This window comes from Acanthochromis polyacanthus, chromosome 14, assembly GCF_021347895.1.
Source record: "Acanthochromis polyacanthus isolate Apoly-LR-REF ecotype Palm Island chromosome 14, KAUST_Apoly_ChrSc, whole genome shotgun sequence".
In the NCBI taxonomy this organism is placed as follows: domain Eukaryota; kingdom Metazoa; phylum Chordata; class Actinopteri; family Pomacentridae; genus Acanthochromis; species Acanthochromis polyacanthus.
The window spans coordinates 8,960,389-8,981,700 of record NC_067126.1 but is presented as its reverse complement, the minus strand read 5'-3'; the positions used below and the strand labels follow the sequence as shown (position 1 = coordinate 8,981,700).

The 21,312-nt window shown below is 42.0% G+C and overlaps 1 protein-coding gene across 11 annotated transcripts in view; it reads left to right on the top strand.

Moving 5' to 3' along the window:
• The window catches only part of caska (calcium/calmodulin-dependent serine protein kinase a), a 219,882-nt gene that overhangs the window by 13,711 nt on the left and 184,859 nt on the right, over positions 1–21,312 (top strand). The window lies entirely within an intron of this gene.

The following is a 21,312-nucleotide window of genomic DNA, read 5'->3' as shown; positions in this document are numbered from 1 at the left end:
TGGAAGACAACGGTAGCTACTGAATGATATCCAATTAAGAAATGCAGGTTATTTAATGCGACTACAGTGTGCTAATGGCTGTGACTGTGGCCTCGTGGGAATGCGTACGTGATGTTGTCTCCAGGACCTTTCCCTGGTCTGTATGTGTGAGAAAGCAGCTAGTATTTTACGATCTTGATCTCTCTGTTGGGACTTGGAGGAAAAAAATCTGCTGAAAGGCTGGTTCCCGCCTGCACAATTACACATTAATGATATAGCACAGAGATCTTACGCTGAACCACTGAAATATTTATCCGTCCTCATCAGGCTGGAGAAAACACCCCGAGCAGATCCTAGCAGCTCTCCTCGTGCAGCCATAAGTAAATAGCCCCGCATTTAGCGTCTCGTTGAGCCTGTCGCAAGAACAAACTCTCTCTTTGTCGCACAATAGCTACCTGCTGAAGTGACTTCTGAGCTGTCGCATCCCTCACTTAAATTTAACATTTCTCCTGAAGTGGCACTCTTCTATTCCCTCCTCCTGTCTGACGTCTGGGTTAGAGATACTGGAGTGTAGTTTCAGTGATATGATTGTCAGTGCACCGTCGAGCACTTTACCCCACTGACAGCCCAAAATGAACCAAAACATCCTGCAATTTTTGTCTCTGAACGGCTCCAGTGCAGCATCTACAGATTCTCCCATGAACACACCCGTGTGTCCGACAGACGTTCATGGACACTGCCAGTCACGGGTTCATTTAAATGAAATCTAGATGTTTTTTTCCCCTCCTTAGGCTGTTGTGTGCACAGCAGCTTTTCAGAGAGAGCAGCGTAAACAGAGCTGCTATCCAGGGACCCCTTCTTACTTTCTTCATTTCCACTTCATGTTTGCATAGCGGGAGGAAAAAACATGTGGCACCTGACCTTTTTGCTAATAGAGTGATCAGTCTTGTTCTCCAGACGATGGGGAGGGGAGGCCTGTTGGATGTGTTCTGCGGGATAAGTATTTTCACTTATCTGTCCGCCAGCAGCTCCTTTTCAGGACGTTGACCCACAGAGCCTCGTCGGAGATAACTTTGCTTTCGGTACGGCTGGAATTTAGTGTGAAATCCTCAAATGTTTCCTGAAAAATCTGTGCTACTGGAGCACATCGCTAGTGACAGCTATCTCTTATGACAGCATGCACCGTCTGCAAATGATCTCCAGCAGGAAAGTGAACTTGCTGTCAGCAGTTACTTAATTTGCTTGGCTGCAAAAGCATGGATAATTTCCTGAGGAAAGAGATAGAGGCTTGTCTGTGTTTGTCACTCAGAGGCTCGCATTCAGGATGGCAAGCGATAGTTTTTACACGCACAGAGTATTTTGTGTTGGTAATGATAAGCTGTTGGAGTTTTGCAGTTATTTTGAGAGCGTTGGAATTATTTTTCTTGCTTTGTGTCTGCATTCTGCTACCATATGGTTAGTTAACCATCTAGTCTCCCCTGTCCAATGATGTGTATATGCTTTATACACCAATCAGCCACACCATTTAAACTAACAACCTTATATTGTGTTGTTGCTGAAACAGCTTCGACTTGTTCAGCCATGGGTACAGGACGTTCTGGTTTAGCTGCTACGATTCATCAAGTAGTTATCAATTAATTTAAGTAATTTCATGAGAAACTTAAGGTCTAAATTCTCTAATTGCATCTTCTGAAATGTGAATATTTTCTGTTTCTTTGCTCTTTTATGACAATAAATTGAATATCTTTAGGTTGTGGACAAAAAGAGAGATTTTAGGACATTGTGTGAGGTTTTGGTTGACATTTGTCACATATTTTTGACATGAAAATGTCAGTTTCAGCCTTTTTCTGGGTGTGTATTTCCAGTGCATCCTGTGGAAACTCCATCAGATTGGGGAGTTTGGAGGCTTGGTCAACACCTTGAACTCTTTGTCATGTTCCTCGAGCAATTCCTAAGCAGATTTTATGGTACAACAGAGTGCATTGTCTTACTGCTGCCCTGGAAAAGTTGGGCTTAGTCTGGAATAATGTTAAGGTACGTGTCAAAGTAACACAAATGTCAGGACCCAAGGTTTCCCAGCAGAGCACTGCATTGTAGCAAGATGATTTATCTTCTTCACTTCGCCTGTCAGCAGCTTTAATGTTGTGAATATTAGCTCTAGTAATAGCCGTTATGTAAAAGAACGTTTGGCCTGTGCCAAAAAACATGGAGGAAAACACAGTCTCTTCCAGCAAGCGAAGTTACTGTTGTGTCTTTCACACAACACTTTATACAACAGATGGTATTGAACGATCTCTGATCTCATAATTAACTGCTCAGTGGATCCAGGCAGCAACTCAGTCATCCTCATTAATAAATAATCTAGTCATTTAGTCTCCAAAATGCCAGAAAATAATGAAAAATCACCACATCTTTTGTCTGATCAGCAGTCCCTTTATAGAACACAAAGAAAAGCAGTGAGTGTTGACATTTCAGGAAGTTAAAGTTTCAGCCAAGTGAAACACAAACATTGGCAGCAACAAAACCGTCTCACTCTTGAGGTAATGAAGAAAGTGAAATTTTTCCAGTACTTTCCCATTTACATAAAGAGAGCTCTGCTTTCACTTCCATGTTCTGCTGCATTTCTGCTAATGTGAAAATCTTTTCATCAAAACAATGTCCTCCTGAATTCAGAGCATCTCCAAGATGCAAAATGAAAGAAATTGTTTCCAAAACACCTTGCTGAATATCTGCAATCTACAATCTACAATGTTCCCTAAACATCTCACATGATGCTAACGTAGATGCTAGGTTCTTGGCTGTGGACAGAGAAGCTTCTAGTCTCCCCTCAGATTTTGCAGTGCAGCAGCTCAGACAGGTGTATGACCAAAAAATGACACGTTTTAAAATAAAACTCAGGTTTTCTATGAGCAGAGCACTTTATGTTAATGTTGTGTTCGCTTGTGTTTATGTAATTGTGTGAAGCTAAAATTGTGATTGTGATTAATTTTCAATATATTGTGCAGACAGGTATTTGCATAACCGGATTTTTCTAGGAGACTCTATGTTTGGACACTGCAATTATGAGAATTGTGGTCAGTTGATTCTCTGATGATCGATCAGTCATTTGCACAGTAAAAAGGAGCAGCAGGAGGCTGTTTGGCCTTTGAAAGTGATGCTATTCTGGTCAGGAGAGGACCTTCGATGTCCAGCCACACCTGCCCAGAGCTGGAAGCTTCCCCCCGATGAAGAGCACCGAAGCATGACACACAGACCCACACACCGCCAGGCTTATTCACCGGTTAAACGTGCACTCTTGTGTACGCATGAGCACATGTCTCTGAGTCAGGATCAGAGTTGTGGTCACAGCAGGTTTCTGCCGGCTAACAAGGATACCGCACCTTCATTAATGCATTATTAATGAAGTTTCTTCCAGCTGACCTGTCCGTGTGAAAGCTCCCCCACTGAGATGTTGTGCATATCATTTTTTTTCAGCAGGAACACGTATGTAGAAACACATTTAGAGCGCTTTTATGGATACATATGATATCACTGCAGACCAAAATTAGTGCCTTTCTTTTAAGCGGCTGGTGGTTTCTGGTTTGTCCAAGTCGGGATTAAGTTGCCAGAAGCCGTCAGTGCAGCCAATGATATTTTAGTGCTATTTTTTTTAAAACTCTCCTCCTTTCTCCTATTTCCAGTTTATTTTCTCTGCCCTAGCGTCGTTCAGTTGGGGCCTTTTCAGCCTAAACCAATTTCCATGCTGCAGGCCAAAGCACACAGTCACCTGGGTTACAGCTGGGGCCTCCTGGAAAAACAACACCCACCATGTAACACAGAGGGAAAAGACATTTCCCTTTCAAGCCCTGAAAAATTGCTTTCTGCAGTTTTACAGCAGCTGCACAGGACATCGTTCATACTGTCAGCCCACACATAGCATCAGGAGTTATTTACCAGCGTTGTTCTCTAAAACTCGCCTGCTCGCAACAGCCAAATGAGAGGTGTGTGTGTGTGTGTGTGTGTGTGTGTGTGTGTGTGTGTGTGTGTGTGTGTGTGTGTGTGTGTGTGTGTGTGTGTGTGTGTGTGTGTGTGTGTGTGTGTGTGTGTGTGTGTGTGTGTGTGTGTGTGTGTGTGTGTGTGTGTGTGTGTGTGTGTGTAATGCCGGACATGTGCTTCCAATGACAGTGAGTGCTGTTTGTTCAGAGCAGGGAGAAGAGAAGCAGATATATGAAGAGAAAGGTTAGAGTTACAGGCTCAGAGTGAGAACCGTCCTGTGCTATAGATGGTTTGCAGATGTTGAGATTCTCTGTGATTGTTTCATCTGCTTTCTCAGCGTGCTGCTTATGTTGTGTAAAACCCCCAATTTCAGCTTAAATCCAAGCTTCAGCTTGGTTCATTTCAAGTGCATTTTCACACAAAAATGTCAAAAATGAACAAGAGTTGGGCCCGGATATAAAGCTGAGGAAGGTTATCTGCTGCAGGACGGTAATAAGAAGGCTGCTTTGAGGCTTTGCTTTGGTAACCAGAACCACGAGAAACTGGAATGAGCGCCGTTTCTGTGATATAATGAGATCTGAGAGGTAGTGTGGTGCTGGTCTCGGTGCAGAACTCTGTTATGCTGTGAGTAAGTACCTTGAAGTCTTCCCTGACATTTACATCGAGGAAGATTAGAGTCATTATGATGTGCTCAGAAATAATGGTTCTGGTTTGGAATGTAGCAGAGCCAACGGAACTATTTTGATCAAGGCTCAGGCATTTTGTGGGTGAGTGAGTGAGGGCAACAGCGTGGAAAATGACTCAAGTCTGGAAGAAAGTTTTGGTATTAGAAGAGAGGAACGATGAGATTGCGGCCATGCTGGTGGGGGGTTTCTGTTTTTGATATTGCACTTAATGTGTGACTGAAAAAAAACAACTGATCAGCTGAATGTAATGTTTTTAACTGTGGTGGTGATGAGGCTTTCAGGTGCTATCTTAGTGTAGACCTCTTTTTATGCCTCATCCAACAATTACAGTCTAATCAGCATTAAACGAGGACATATATCATTACAGTTAAGCTTTGACTTTGCACTTTTTTTTTCAGAATGTATAGCATCTATATACAGATTGGACTGTAGCACTGGATTTCTGGAGACTTTAGAACTTACTACTATGTTTATTTGGACTTCACTGATGGAAAGCATGTACAAATCAATGTTCTTCCCAAGTCTGACAGTGACTATTTCAAATACAACTCCTTTGGTGATGAATTCAAAAGGTGTCGATGATGGAGAACCTCTTTTGTACAGTCTGTCTTCAAAACACGCATTCACTTTGAGCACCATTTGCATCCCTGGTGCATGTACAGTTACTGTGCTTGGATTACAGTCCACACTTCTGTGAAATTTATGTTTCATGTACCCTTGCAGACCTTTGTGACTACATGAAAGCATGAATTAGCTTTCAGCTGTCCATATGTTTGTAGCTGAAGAGCAAAAAAAGCGGCAAAAGACGTTTAGTCTGACTCATCAGATTGTAGTCTTAGGGTCTAACATCCACAGCATATTTCACCTGCTTTCTCCTAAACTTGCGTTCTGTTCCTTTTTCAAACCCCCCCTTGCTACTGGAGACAACAACCTCTGAGCAGCAGTCTTCATGCTGAGTGCAGTCATGCTTGGTTCTTTAGCCATTTTGTTGAAAGCCCTCGCCTGCCTCCATGCAGTTGCTCCACTAAAACAATTCCCCCCATGCTGTTTTGCAGGGACACAGTTGCTGCATCCTGGGATTAGCACTACCCATGACTATTGTGACTGGTTTAAAGAAATACAAAAAAGGGCAATTAGGTCATTGTCCAGCTCTGACACAGTCCTGTAGAGAACAGATCTGGCTATGTGAGACTGAAGTGCAACAGTTCAGCGCATGAACGTAAACACAGACTATTGTGACAGCCAAGGCCAGAGAAACACGGGAGCTGCTTCATTACTACAGCTAACTGCAGGGATGCTACTGCTACATTAGCCCAGCTCTGCACAGTTTGTGTTTAGTCATTTTTGCTGTTAAAAGCAGATTTTGTGTTGATGTAAACAGCATGTGTGTTAGTATAGGTGGAGACATTGCTTCAGTAATGTGCGCATATGAGGTGATGCTAATTAGCCATGTGCTCCGTGCTGCTTGTGCTAATTAGCCATGTGGAGCTATTGTCTGGGAGGTTGCAAAGCATGCTGGGCTGGTTAAAGCTGAAATGCGGAAAGTGAAAATGCATAATGGAGTCTATTCTTTGTTCAATGAAGGTAAAGGAGCTATTTTGGCAGTAATAATGTATGTTTTTCAACCTGCTTTGTACAACTTCACTGAAGGAATCTTTAATGAATGAAGTAAAACGTGGGCCCAGCAGTAGCCTGTAAAGCTGCCCCACCTCCAATGACAATTCAGTAGACATTGCCCAGCATTCGTTTAAAATTAGTTTTCATAAAATGCACATTGAGGTCTATAAGATGAATAGAAGTGGAACTGTTTCCTGCCTCAAGGACGGTTTTTCACAGTGGCAGGCCCATTGTTAATGGCAGCAGGCATGAAGGCCTGCAGCCATATTGCTGTAATAGATGACATTTTTATCACTCCATTCAGCTACTATTCTAAAGCCGTTTCTATAGAGCTTCGTCTCGGGACACACAGATTTCTCATTATCCGTGTTGTCGGCCTGTTTTGCTCCTCCTGAGCTTTCTGTCTCTTACAGCCGTCCGCCTTCTACACTCTCTGACGGATGCGTGAAGTTTTATTTAATTAACCTCCATTTAACGAGGCAGGTCAATTAAAAACAAATTTATATTTACAATAAAAAGTTTGGCAAGACTGCTGGCGGTATGAAACACTGCTGTATGTTAGAGTGTTGCATGTCAGAACTTGCTTAGTTCTTCTTTGCTATACTAGTCTATTTTAGAATGATTGTACGTCTCAGTACTCACCTGGTGTTGTGTGACCCTTTGTCACAGCATCTTAAGGAATAAACAACCTTCAATTTTGCTGTGCTGTTTTAAAGATTCAACATTCAAAGGTTTTATTGCCACATGCAGCAATAACAGGTTATCAGTGCAATGAAAATTGTTAGCTGTCTGTGTCTGTCCAAGGATCAGCCTATTTAAAGAAAGCATATATTCAGACACACACATCACTCACATTTAGTCTTCAGTACTAAGGAAAGGGTTATGTATGAGGAAAATGGTATTAAAAAGCCTGTGCAATATTTATGGTGGAGAAAAGATCTGCTCATGCAAAACAAGGTTGGTGATGTTAAATATATGTGCGGAAGAAATGCTTTTAAAAAAGCATGTGTACAGTTTTGTGCTGCAACGGTCAGCATGTGCAAAAATATACGGTATTGAAAGTTCCTGGCCTGATTCAACAGCATTCATAGATGTTGCTGCTTGTATACATTATTGAATAACGCTTGAATATACGTCTTCACAGCGCTGCACCTTAAACTACAGCTGTCTTTTGGTGATAATTTTGGTGCTAGTCAAGGCTTTTTTCAAAGTTAGATTTACTTTTTTGTTCATGTCTTTTTTTGCTTTAGGTTTATTGTTGGCAAAATCTGCAATGTGGGAAGGCATTATGTATCTGTTACCTAAAGCAGTGGTTCTCAACCCTGTTCCTCAGGACCTCATGTCCTGCATGTTTTAGATGCTTCCCTGCTCCAACACACCTGACTCAAATGATCAGCTCGTCATCAGGCTTCTGCAGAGGCTTGATGACGAGCTGATCATTTGAATTAGGTGTGTTGAAGCAGGGAAGCATCTAAAACACGCAGGACATGGGGTCCTGAGGAACAGGGTTGAGAACCACTGACCTAAAGTGCAACTGAACGTTTTCATTGGTCACACTGGTGTGCCTTAAATTTAGCAGGTCTGTCTATGCGTGTCTGGTGTACCCATCTTGATAGCTGACCTTACTCTGTTTTAAATGGGGTAAATCTGATGTGAAAACGCATCATTTCACTCTTTTCACAGTAATTTTTCACCAGACTCCTGTTTGAGTTGCTGCACTGCAGTGACTGAGTGGAGACTAGAGGCTTCTCTGTGCACAGCTAATAAGATGGTAATAAGCTAGTGTGTGTTGATGCTTGTGAGGCCTTTAGGGAACATGTGTGAATTGTAGCATCTATCAATAGCCTGCATGTAAAAGGTGACAACCTGGCTCACTTTCTCCCTCTAAACTGGATTATTCTCTCCATAGAGCCCTGAAATACCCAAAATTAATATAGAATCTGACTTTGAATCAGCAGATAGTCACCATTTTTTGATGAACATTGGAACTGGGGTCAAAAATCCAATTTGAACACCTTGTACTAGTACATAAAATTTACGATGTTAAGACTAAAAATGCTAGATACCATAGTGCTAAAATATCAGAGCAACAGGGAGCAGCTTTCACTCGCAGATTCTGGAGTCTGTTAGTCTGCCAGTTATTTACTAACCTATAAAGACTTAAGGCTCTAACAAGGTACAAGTCCATTAAAACTTATTGCCTGCTAATTGGAGGCCAACACACTGAACTACCCTGTGTTGTTGCTCCTGGGGGAGGAGTGTGTGTGATCAAGGACTGCGAGTTAAAGATTTGTCCGTCTGGATGGTGGATGTTAATGTTTCAGCGTTTGTTTTGTTTAGTTCTGTCACATGAAGCCGGCTGAGTGCTTTTCTTTTAGTGCGGCATTATCCAGTTGTTCCAACATCTGCCTGAAAGAAGCATTTAATTTAGTTTGCATCATGGCTGATTCAGACACACACACACACACACACACACACACACACACACACACACACACACACACACACACACACACACACACACACACACACACGAACACACACACACACACACACACACACACACACACACACACACACACACACACACACACACACACACACAGGAATAGCTGCAGGCCATTTTTATGTTGTATGTGCACACGCCTGTAGTCCGCGGCCGTGTGTGCATTCATCTGAGTCTGATGTATTCTGATGGTGGCCCCCAGTGGAAACCACAATAGAAGCATTTCATTTATTTCATTCACTTTGTCGTTGCTGTTTTTGTGTTTAGCGTGTTTCTCTGTGGATGCTAATAATGGGCTCCTCATAGAGATGAAGTAGATTCCTCACGTAGCAGTGACTCAGAAGGCTCACGCGACGTCCACACTAATATACATTTGTATGAAAACACCTAACGCATTCTGCTATGTTTACGCCGGAGCATCCACGCTACTTCCACCACGTTTTAGCTGGAAAACTTGGGTTTGCATTCCAGTCTGAATGATGCATAAATATATGATGATTCTAATTTGACCTGACTGACCATGTCTTTATCTGATTTGTCACGCATCTATCATGTGACACGCTTCTTTAGAAAAAAGCAATGACTCCAGTTCTGTGCTCCCATCCCCATGACAGCGTTGTTATATATCCTACATTGATAGCAATGTCTGTAGTTGTAAAATATGTCCTGTTAGTTACATCTTCTCTCTCTGCTACTGTTAACATTCACAAGAATTACTCCCAAAAACAGTTTATACCTCACTTATTCTTGGTTGAGGCTTCAACTGCGTGTTACTAGGGATACCAATAATTTTGACGATTAAAGATATGTTAACCAATACGGCAGAAAAAAGGGATATGCATGTCATAAAATGTGTTTAGCATTATATGTAAAGCCTGGTTGTTCCTCTTACTATTTAATGTATTAAGGGATGGCAGTGTGTTTAATATCTCAAAAACGTTCATCATGTCTTCTTACTAACGCAGTGGATTTGAGGTCATGAAAGAGCTCTAGTCGAAACTGTCAAGTAATCAACATCTGTCTATGCACGTTATGTCTGAACAAAAGTACTCAAAACAGCATTAGCAAACAGAGAACCTTGTCGGGGTTTTGCTAGCAAGGGGCACCATGACAGAGACTTCTGTGGATGTTTACAGCCTCCAGCCAGAGTTCAGGTGCTCAAGACGAGTCAAATTCTAAATTCCTAGGGTTGAGTGGCTTTGGTAACCAATCTGTTAAGGACATTTATTGTCATTGCATTTCTGCAACGAAACTTTGTTGGCACTTCCAAAAAAACAAAAACAACGTAGTATAACAAACAATGAACATCTGTGTAAAACAAGTATTAAATAAATAAGTAAATAAATAAATAATATATTTATACACACACACACACACACACACACACACACACACACACACACACACACACACACACACACACACACACACAGGTAAGTAGAAACAAGTATTTCAAAAAGTGTAAGAATGTAATAGTGCAATGAGGTGCAGTGTCTGCTTTAAAGTGTCTGATTCAAGTGAAATGATCATTGCACATTAGAATGATTACTGTCCATCAGTGAGTGTCTTGTTTGAGCATGGGGGTGATAGGAGGTGGATTGTGGATTGATAACGCTGCCGACTGTTGTTACGATATTTTTCTTGTTTTAAATTGGGTCTTTTCTTGCTAGTTGCTTCCTTAAGTTCATGGTTCTAGCTGTTATTCAGAGTTGATGATGCCAGGAAATATCCAGTCAAATGCTTGTTTAGCTTGATGATGAGCACAGACTTTCATCCTCATACTGGATACTGATTGATTTCTGTTGCCAGTTTACTTTAGTGAGTGCATAGAACTGTCACTGTTGTTTTTAACGTTCATTTTCATGTCACCTAAATGCCTTTTTACATCAGTTTGACTTAAAGTGCTCCTTAAAAACACGGTCTAGATCCTTTGTGGAAGGAAAACCCCTGACTGATCACAATCCATTCAGACTGCCTCCCCAACAGTGGTGGATATTGATAAGAGGAAATGCACGGATTGAACGGGCCAGTGTAATTATTTGGAGCTGACTGTTGGATGTTCAGAGCCCTTTGTGAACCTCCTCCCACACACCTTTCCCACGTCGATGAACTGACCTTCACAGTCACCTCGCGGCGTGTTTGGCCAGCTGTGACGAGTCGCCTCGCTCTAACCATTTGTTGCACTCTCCATGTGAACAAGTGGGCGCTGCATTATGAATGTCTTCCTGCAGAGACTCCATCCTCATATTTAATCAGTCACATCTTATCTAGGATGGGCCGTCTTCTCGCTACATCTCAGAGTATTGCCGCTGACAGTAATTACAACCACTTCTGATTTCCGTCGCACAAACAATGCTCCAATTCACACTAACCCAGTTAATTTTCTCTCCGTGTAATAATCTCATTGTCATTCATGTTCGTACCTGTGTGCTGTATTTTTACAGTGGATGCCAACCTGCAGCTATTGACCTGTTCATTAGAAGCCTGTGGCTGAGCTGCAGCGTACAGCTGGGTTTAAATCATTCATAGTGGCTGCAGAGGAGATGCAGCGTGTGGTTTGTGCAGGCAGGCACATACGTGGCAGGCAAAATATATCACCTTAAAATTGGTTATTTCAGCATTGCACTTGTCGCAGTTTGAGCCCTGTTTTATTCTGCTGACTATATTGGGGAGATATTTGGCAGGCTGCTGCTGGATGTGGCACCACCCCCAGAAAATGGGAAAGTGATTTGAAAAGATACAGAATGAGAGAAATAACTGGATGTGAAAGAGACAGAGGCAAAGTGAGAGATTAGGTTAGGAAGCAGCAGCAGTGAATATTTGGAGGAGCACCGATGCGAAGGGCCTTAACGGGCCGCAGCCACATTTAGCAGGGGTATTATAGCTGTGTTGACATATTGTCTGACAGATGGGTGACACATGCTCTGTGTCCCAGCCCCATTGTAAGTGCGACTGGGGCTCGGTGACAGAGGCGCAGAGCAAGACCGGCTGTGGTGAGCTGGGTGGAAAACCACATTGTCTTACTTGAAGCCGTCGCAATCTCACAGTACAATGCACAATTACCACTTCAGCTCCCTCTTTATCTGTCCCACTCCCAGCTCAATCTCCACTCTCTCACTCACTCCCACAGAGATAAAATGCCTGTGTTATGACTGCACATAAAATGCTAATATTGCATTTTACAGTTTCAGTAAATCTTCAGAAGCCATCTCGCTGGCAGTGACAGCCGGCTCAGGTTCTCAGACTTGTCTCGCTACACTTTGCTTATATATGTTGTGTTGTCGTGGTTTGATGTAAACACTTCAGACTTGTGTTGTCAGAAACTCTCACATCTCCTTTGTGTGTTAAAGAACGCTGACAGGTTTAATTTTCAGCTGTACAATGTCTTACCTTGTATATATCTTGGTTATAGCTCTTTAAAAACAAAATGTGGTGGTTTTTCTCAATTATATTCATCAAGGCTTTTCTTGTGAGGCCCCATATGGTGAAAATGATTTTTTAATTGCATTTTGTATGCTCAATAAACTTAGATATGTCAAGCTTTTATGAAGTTTTTGACCAACAATGTTGCCTGATAAACTCGCCATAAACGTGACTTAAAGGAGAACTTCGGTTTTTTTCAACCGGGGTCTGTTTTCATATGTCATTTCATACATGTGAGTGATGGAGAAATGAATTTTCGACATAGCTCCAGTATTTAGCCAGGCAGACAGCTTAGCAGCTCAGCTAGCAAAACCGATGTTTTGGCACGAGCTTTGCTTTCTAGCGTCCTGAGATTTGGATACAGACACAACAAAGAGTGATCGCCAAGTAATGTGGAGGTTTTCGTTCACTTCTCATCTCTAGTATGTTGTGGGACACTCGTTGAGACTATCTGAGCCGGTCAGTGTGGGGCAAAAAGCACGTTAGGGCAGACTTTGACGCGGGGGGGCAAGTTACCCCATACTTTTCGCTAGCTGAGCTGCTAGCTGAGCTGCTAGCTGAGCTGCTAAGCTGCCTGCCTGGCTAAATACTGGAGCTATGTTAAAAATTCATTTCTCCATCACTCACATGTATGAAATGACATATGAAAACAGACCCCAGGTTGAAAAAAAACGAAGTTCCCCTTTAAAAACAATAATTTTGCTGTGGATTCTGCCAGTTTTTTTTCTATGATAAAATGTAGATGATATGTAAAAAGATGGTGTTGATACGTACAATGATCACTCATGTCAGTCACAGATTCAGAGAGAGTCTTCTTTCTGAAGGGGGCGTGGACAGCAGCGTTACAGACACAGTACAGCCATTTAGAACAGGCTCAAACCAGGCGTTCCACAGTCATGCAGAAATAAGCAATTTTTGCAGGATTTTGAGCTAAAAATTGCGTTCTGGGAACATGTATGGCTTTCATTAATTTGCTGAAAAGGGGCAAAATATGCAAGAATCCAGACTACAATCAGAATGTTCAGACACACCTGATGCTCAGAGTGCAGGTCAAGTCTAAATAGCCCACTACAGTCAATCACAATGGTTAATGAATGAAAAATGGACCAAATAACAACAGCAACTGTGATTTTGGCTTCCTACCTTTCAATGATAATGATCGACTGCAGTGCTTATGTTTAAAATGTGCTCTGCTCGTACTAAAGTGTAGAAAACTCAGCTCATGTGGGTAAATCCATTTGTCACAGAAGTCTAAAACCCTCACAGTATGGGATTTTTTTTTGTAAAATAAAAATAAGGAACAGCAGCTCTGTCAAATACTGTCGATATTAGCCTCAAAGATCCAGTCCTACTCTAAAACTCGAGTCAAAATTGATCAAACTGGCATCAGGATCAGAAACCCTGCAGAGATCCTCGGCCCTCAGGTTGAGTGGTAACTGATGTGATTCATATCTCCAGTTCTTTGTTGTGTCCCACTCAAGATGGCAACAACGGTAAATGGACTGTCAGAAAATGGCACTCTCCTCTCACCACGAGTCGTGTAATGTGTCGGTGTCCTGAACCACGCGAACATGCAAACGCTCCACGCACCGTGGGCTCTCTGACTCTTTTGTGTCCCTCCTACTCCTGCCCTTGTACAGCGTCTCTGCTCCTGTTTGTTCCCTTTTTTTTTTCTCCAATCTGTCAGGAGCTTAAATGGAGCTGTCATTACTCATCCCCTCTCCATAAGTCTTCATATGACTCCGTCTTGTGAAGGCGTTATATAAAGTCTCAGCAGCAACAGGAAGGAGAGTGAATGAAGGAGTGTACCGCTGTCACTTTTTGGCCTTCCCTGCCCTGCCATCTGGAGCTCAGTGGGGAGCTGACGGCCTTCAAACTGCATATGTTCTGTGTGGGTGTGGCGAGGAAATCTGCTCAACGATCCCATGTCTAAATCTGTCAGCGCATGCAGCAGCATGACTACCAGCTATCATGCTCGTTTCACCTCCTTCCAGACTGCTGTGCAGTTTGTGAAGAGCTCGTGGCGTTAAATCACTGCTTGCTTGTTTATTTTGTCTGGTCCGGATGTGTTTGTGCTTACATAGCGAATAGTCTGCTCCAGATATGATGGATTGTGGAAACTGGCTGGGCTGTATTGACACACACACAGTCACTCTCTCAAATATTTGCCCTCTTCTCTTCCAATCTGTGGATACACCTCGTGGCTGTTTGCTGCTGGGGCTGGATGAGCGGGAGTGATGAGAGGATGAGCTGAGATCAGGTGGCTCTGAAAGAATGAGTCATTGATGGAAGGAGGAGGAGAGGGAGGAGTACTGCTGAGGCGTGATCTGGTCCAACGTGGTGGAGGATGACGATGTTACAGCTGCTTTTTGAGCACCTGCTGGGGTAAACAGGAGTAGATCCCCTGGAAGAGGAGTCCCAGCTGGTGGTTTGTGAAGAATACTGTGAATGACATTGATAGTGAAAATATTAACCCTGTGAACCCAAAAACTTGCTGACAGGTTTGAAAGGCAGGCTTTTAAACCAGAAATGCACTAAAATGAACCATTTATCAGAGCAAGAAACTGTAAAACCATGAAAAATGACAGGATTTTCAACTCTGTCTTTGAAATCCGTGTATGGTTCGGTCTTTGGTTTTTCCATTTCAAAATAAAATGAGAAAAGCAAATAATTGTTTTGTTTTTTGTTTAAAAATGGAGAAAGAAAAAAATGCTGTGTTTTTTTACCAATTTTAAAGTTGAAACAAAAAAAGCCTTTTCCCTTCGGCACCATTTGGAAGCTACCTATGGAACCGTTAATCAGTTGTTCTCCGTGCAGAACCTCCTGACACTCATTGTAGAGCAATGTGGAGCTCCATGGCGACGCAAAGTGTTGGTGATTTCTGCGTGGGCTTTGCCACTCTCAAAGAGCTCGCGAATGAAATTGGAAAAGGGCTCAAGTACAGCCATTCTTAATATGTGTTCATGGTCCAGACCAGCTCAAAACTGTTCTTCCTCGGCGACTTCCAGCACTTCCAGTGTTCCAACAAATTAAAGCCACAGCCGTATTCTGTATTTCGAGTTTAAAAAGTTTTTTCATTAGTTATATAATACATTTCTACATTTAGGTTTTAAAAACAAAAACAAAAAACCCGTGCTTTGTGTGTTTTTTTTTTAGGTTTTATTCTGAAACTGAAAAAAAACGAAGAACAAACCACACACGGATTCCTTGAACATGTCATGTGTGATTTCTGATTTCATTTGACAAGAATTAAACATAACCATGCTAAAATTTATGATATTTAGTTGAAATTCCCTTCATTCTACATGTCCCCATTGTCAAAAATGTAAAAAAATTGCACCAGATTAGATCTATTATTTTTAGCCCAACTGAGAATTCACAACGGACTCTAATCAGTAGTTATGTCAAAAATTCAGTGACTTTTTTGGCTGAACTGCAAACAGTGTTCCCACAATAAAACATTTCTGATCAATAAAATAAATGCAACATGGCTCCAAAACAGTATGCAGAGGAGCAAGCTGGAAGATACATTCAGCATGGTGAGATATGTGCTGATGTGCAGAGTAGCACCAAGAATAGAATAGAATGGAATAGGTTTATTGTCATCATACGTGGTATGACGAAAATGCTTTCACTTCCTCTGGACGGTGCAACAGTCAGTAAGTAATAAAATATCACATGAAATAATAAAATTAAATATACATATATAACACAACAGCAATATTGAAAAGACACCATGTGCAAAAGACAGAGTTTGTAAAAGTTTTTTATGATTTGTGGCATTCTGACTCTCTCGTACTGCTCAGAAGACATTTCTGAGTTCTCCCTGCCATGGTTTTACTGTTTCTTTATTGGTGCAAAACTTCACATTGTTATAAAAACCATAATCTAATAAGGCTAATTTAGGCTAATGAGGCTAGAAGGTACAGTGTACCTGACCAAGATTTAGTTTATTTTACTAAACTCCTACATATTTACTAGTGTTTTCATATCTTGTTTCTCACTGCTTCATATTCATCTCCTGAGCATCTTTAAAACACCAAAGCACTGCTTCAATAAACTCTTTGGCAGTGCATTATAAAGCCCCAGCTTGCTCAGTTTTAAATGTTTGGTTGTAAAATGCAGCACTGCGTTAGTAAGAATAATCTCAGATGTGATATAACCCCGTCCCCAGTCCCCCAAAAAATAACACTGAGCCTGCATTTCAGGAAAGTGTTTTTTCTTCTCACAAGTGGATGCAGCTGTAACTGTTATTTATAGTCAGCGCTGCCAATGAGTAGTTACACTTGTGTGTTAAGCTGCTTCGTTCTCATGTGCAACAAGGAAAAGCTTTGTTTGGACACACTTTCTTGCAGCATACCTTTAAATTATACAGGGGGGGATTGTTGATATGGAGCTCTATTTTGGATTAAAGATTTATTGTTTTATTTTTCCGAGGTGTTTTCAGGACAGTGCTGTAGTTTGGGCTGAGGTGTTGTGAGGACAGAGGAGAGCTGAATTGTGCAGGAGTCGGTGTTGTTTTCTTGCTCTCCTACACCGGTATCACAGTGTCGGTACAAACACACACACGCCCGGCGATAACGGCAGCGCTCAGCAGTTTTCCCATGGCTTTTATTAAAGCTCTGGACTCACCTCTGCCAAAGCATCTGACCGAGCCGAGCTCCCGGCTCTTTGTACGAGTACTTTGGACACACACACACACACACACACACACACACACACACACACACACACACACACACACACACACACACACACACACACACACACACACATATGTTTGTACTTCTATCTTAGTGAGGACATCCATAGGCGTAATGCATTTCCTAGAGCCTTACCCTAACCTTAACTATCACAACTGATTGCCTAACCCTAATCCTTACTCTAACCCTAACCAAACCTCAATTCATACCTGTTCTCTAAAAACAAGTCTTCACCCTCAAACATGGCTGTTTCAAAGTGAGGACCGGCCAAAATGTCCTCACTTTGTAAAAATGTCCTCACTTTGATAGTTAAATGCAGAAAATGGTACTCACCATGTAGCAAGTACAAGAACACACACACACACACACACACACACACACACACACACACACACACACACACACACACACACACACACACACACACGTTGCATTTGCACATGGAGGTCTGATCTCCGCCGGGGTCACGTAAACACTCAGGGACCGGTCTGTGAACGGAGGGAAGCACTGGCTGTTTGAACACTTTGCTTCTTTACAAGCCCCTCTGTTTGGTAAATAAACATCACACATTCCTGAGCCGCCCCCCCCCCCCCCCCCCCACACACACACACACACACACACGAACCCCATATGGCCGCTCAGACAGTAACGCAGCATTTTGCTCATCTCTCGGTGGCGCCTTTGCTGCCATATGTGTGTGTTTGCTGAAGCACTCGAGGAGAAAGTGTTTGTGTTCGCCTGATATCTTGGGCTTTCTGCTCGTCCCCAGTCATGCCCACTGCGCGATAGTGTTTACACATAATGAGCCAACATAAGTAATTGTATTTAAATAGCATCCAGCCACATTCTCATTTCTAGATAAATCTGTTGACGCCTCGGGCCCAAAACTTATGGGAAGACTCGTGCCTTCGCGTAAAACGGCGACCTTCGAGGTTCTGCGCAATTACGCACACTGATGCAGCGTTCAGGAAAACATTCCTCCATTTACACACACGTACACAGTCTCACTGTATGACATTACTTAACACAAATTAAATATGGACCTGCAGGGGCATCAGCACCGCCTCTTTCCCCCTCTCTCTCTGTCTTGTTCTCTCTTTCCTACTACATTATAAAACAGCGGTAAATGATGTAATGATGATGTATACGCTGAAATGAAAGTGAAAGTCCTCTGCTGCCGCACATAAAATGGAGAAGATAACTGCAGAGTTGTCCAGGCAGACACAGATCAAAGTGGGCTTATCTTTAACTGCTGCTGTAACCCGGTGACTGCAGGAATAATTAATCGGCTCGGATGTCGAGGAGCTAATGATTAAGTCAGTGAGCCACATATACTGTAGACTGCAGGCGGAATACCAACATGCTGCGTTAATTCCAGCCTAGGAAGTGTTCCCTGTACAGTAGAAATATCCCTTGGTGTCATGTTTACAGCAGATAGTGGCAGCTTGGTTTTGCCAGCAGTTTTCAGGCGGATGACATGCGACCTGCTCCTGGGGAGTTTTCCTGTCAAAACTTTCTACGGGTTGCGATTGGCCGGTAGCCCAGGAGCTGACACCTATCTGTCACCATCTTCCTCACACTAACACACTGAGGATACTGTTAACACCACGCCACTGCATGTGTGACCTCCAGCAAGCAAATGTGGGTGCTTTTCCAGGTCAGAGGGAGACTGTTAAGGCTGTCACAATGTGGGTTTAAAATAAAAACTCAGAATCCACAGCATTTATTCTCTTACTGTCTCCAGTGTCCTTGCTCAGAGGGAATCTTGGAGTTTGTTGGCTTTTACTTTTCGTATTTTCTTCTGCATTTGACTTCATTTTTCAGATTTTGAGAGTTTCAAGCTTGATATTCAAATTAATATTGGAAATGTACGTATTAAATATTATTTCTATGCCCATTTATCTGTACAACAGCAGAGTGGGGCTGCAACAAACCCAGTTACTTAGGTCACAGTGTAATGTGATTTGGATCAGTCTTAGCTGCCAATTAAATCCAGTCAGTTAATGGAGTAAAAAGGCAAGTTCATTAACTCTCATTAACTTCAGCAAGCTCTGCCCTTTGGATTCTGAGACTGTCCACTTTATGTCAGTTCAATCTGAAGCCCCTGCATATGTTACTCTTCCTCTTTGTCCTCTATTTGTCGATGTTCCTCACCCTGACCCTGACCAAGGTCTGTCTGAATCTCAGATCACTTCTTTAACTTTGGTAAATGTGGCATTGAAACGCCTTATTTCAAACTGCTTTTTGTTCACACACTTGTCTGAGTAACTGGCTAGAGGCTGTCTAATAGTATTTGCCACTGCATTTATTATGGATTGTCCTCATGAAAAAGAAAGTCCAAAACATTCATCTGCATTGGGAGTGATAATGATTAACTGTTAATTAAGTGGCGTTAACAATTGAACCTGTTTAAAATGCATTAACCGATAAGACAAAGGACTGGGATGTCAGAAAATGTGTTGTACATTTGCATTCCTAATCTGCACCTTTATTCTCATGGAATGTGTTTAATAAATGACCATGCAGGTATGTGTGGTAACAGACAAAAGAGGCTGCACTTTAAATGTTTTGTTTGGTGCCAAAAATGAAAAAAAAAAAAATTGGGTTTCCCTAAATGAAAAGGTTTGGCACACCATAGCGAACAGTAGAAATAGTTTATTCTGGCTCCCCATGTGTATATACATAAGAAATAAGAACATATAGAATCTAAGAAGATATAAATATACACAATCAGAAACCAAGAACCCAGTGAATATGTGAACCAAACTGAAAACTACAGTGTTTAATAGGTCATTTAGGCTTTTTATTGTACTTAGGTTAAAAATAGGTTATATGTTCACGTTTTTTCTTTGTGCTAATAGTAAATATTTTAAATGTAAGAAAAATATTCTTAACTGTTACTACTTGGTCTGATTTCAGTAATAAATATCTTAAACACAGGGGAAAGAAAAATACCCACTCGGCATGGGTCATAAGCTCGCATTGATTAAGTCCCTGCCCTCTGTACGCACCGTCTGTTTAAATATATACATATAGCCTTAAAGTTGAGCTATTACAGCTTAGAAATTAGTCAGACATGTCAATCAGAGCTGGTCCAAGCACAAACCAACTGTCTCAAACCAAAAATCATGTAATTTATAATCATATGAAGCTGCATGTCCTCATGTTTCATAAGTTGGTGAATGTTTTGCAGTTTTGCTTGATAAAAAACGATAAAAAATGGTTATCAGAACCGATACAGGATAATGTCAAGAAGTGCATCAACAACCGTCAAAGTCAATAATTGTCTGCTTAAAGCTAAATAATGTTTTATTTCCTGTTTAATGTTTGAGTTACCAGGCAACTAAGCCATCATAATACAGTACATTTAATTGCTCTACCTGTAAATCAAGATCAAGGATAATTGTATAAACACTGGTGACTCCCAGTTGTGTGTGTGGCTGCATTGATCCTAAAAGCCTCGAAAAGGAACGCCATTGTTTTTCAAATCCTCCTGGATGCCTTTAAGGCCCCATCCACACGAAGACAAAACGAGGTCTAAACGCATAAGTTTCTTGCCGAATCTGCGTATCATTCACACGAAGACGGCGTTTTGGGGGTCTGTAAACGATCATTTTTGAAACCAGGTTCCAGAGTGGAAAGATTTTGAAACGCCGTATACGCAGCTCCGTGTTTACTGGCTATCCGCTACTTTTCAGATACGCTTGCGTCATATCGTTACAGCGCCCCTAGAGGTCTGGCATGTGTTTTACAGCGTTTCCATGCGTATCAAGTGCATTCATGTAGACGTATGCATTTTCTGAGATGCCTTCGTCTTTATGGCGATCGTTTTTGAAACTGTTAAGCGTTTTGTCTTCGTGTGGATGGGGCCTAAGACCATAATGCAGTGGGGGGGAAATGCGTGATGGTGATAAAGTCTGTGCAGAGGACTGAAAGAATAAAAAGACTTTGGAATAAACATTTCTCTTAACACGGTTGTTGAGCTTGTGTGATCTGCGCTGCTGTATTTCCCGCTAAGTGTCGACACCGCGGGGAGTCGACCGCTCGCCCTCGCTCCGTGGCAAAGTAGCTACTAAGGAGGAAGGAAAGTGCTTGTGCTTGTGTGTAATCATGTGTGTTTAAGCCAGTGTCGCCCTGTTTATGCAAGGCGTATGTGATCTCTTAGTTCACAGCTGTGTGTGTGCTAGGCCCGTGTGTGACCTTTGGGTGTGTATGTGTGCATATGTGGGCTAATCTTAGCTTTAGCTTCGGATTAAGAGACATAAGTCCATGACGAGTGCTACTGGACAGAGCTCAGTGGTAACAACAAGCTAGACACCAAGTGGTAGACCCCTATCAGCTGGAGAACTCATTTAAGGCACACTGGAGAAAATATGTCACGTAATACTTGCTTCTATTGAGAGTTAGTAGATCTGTGAAAGCC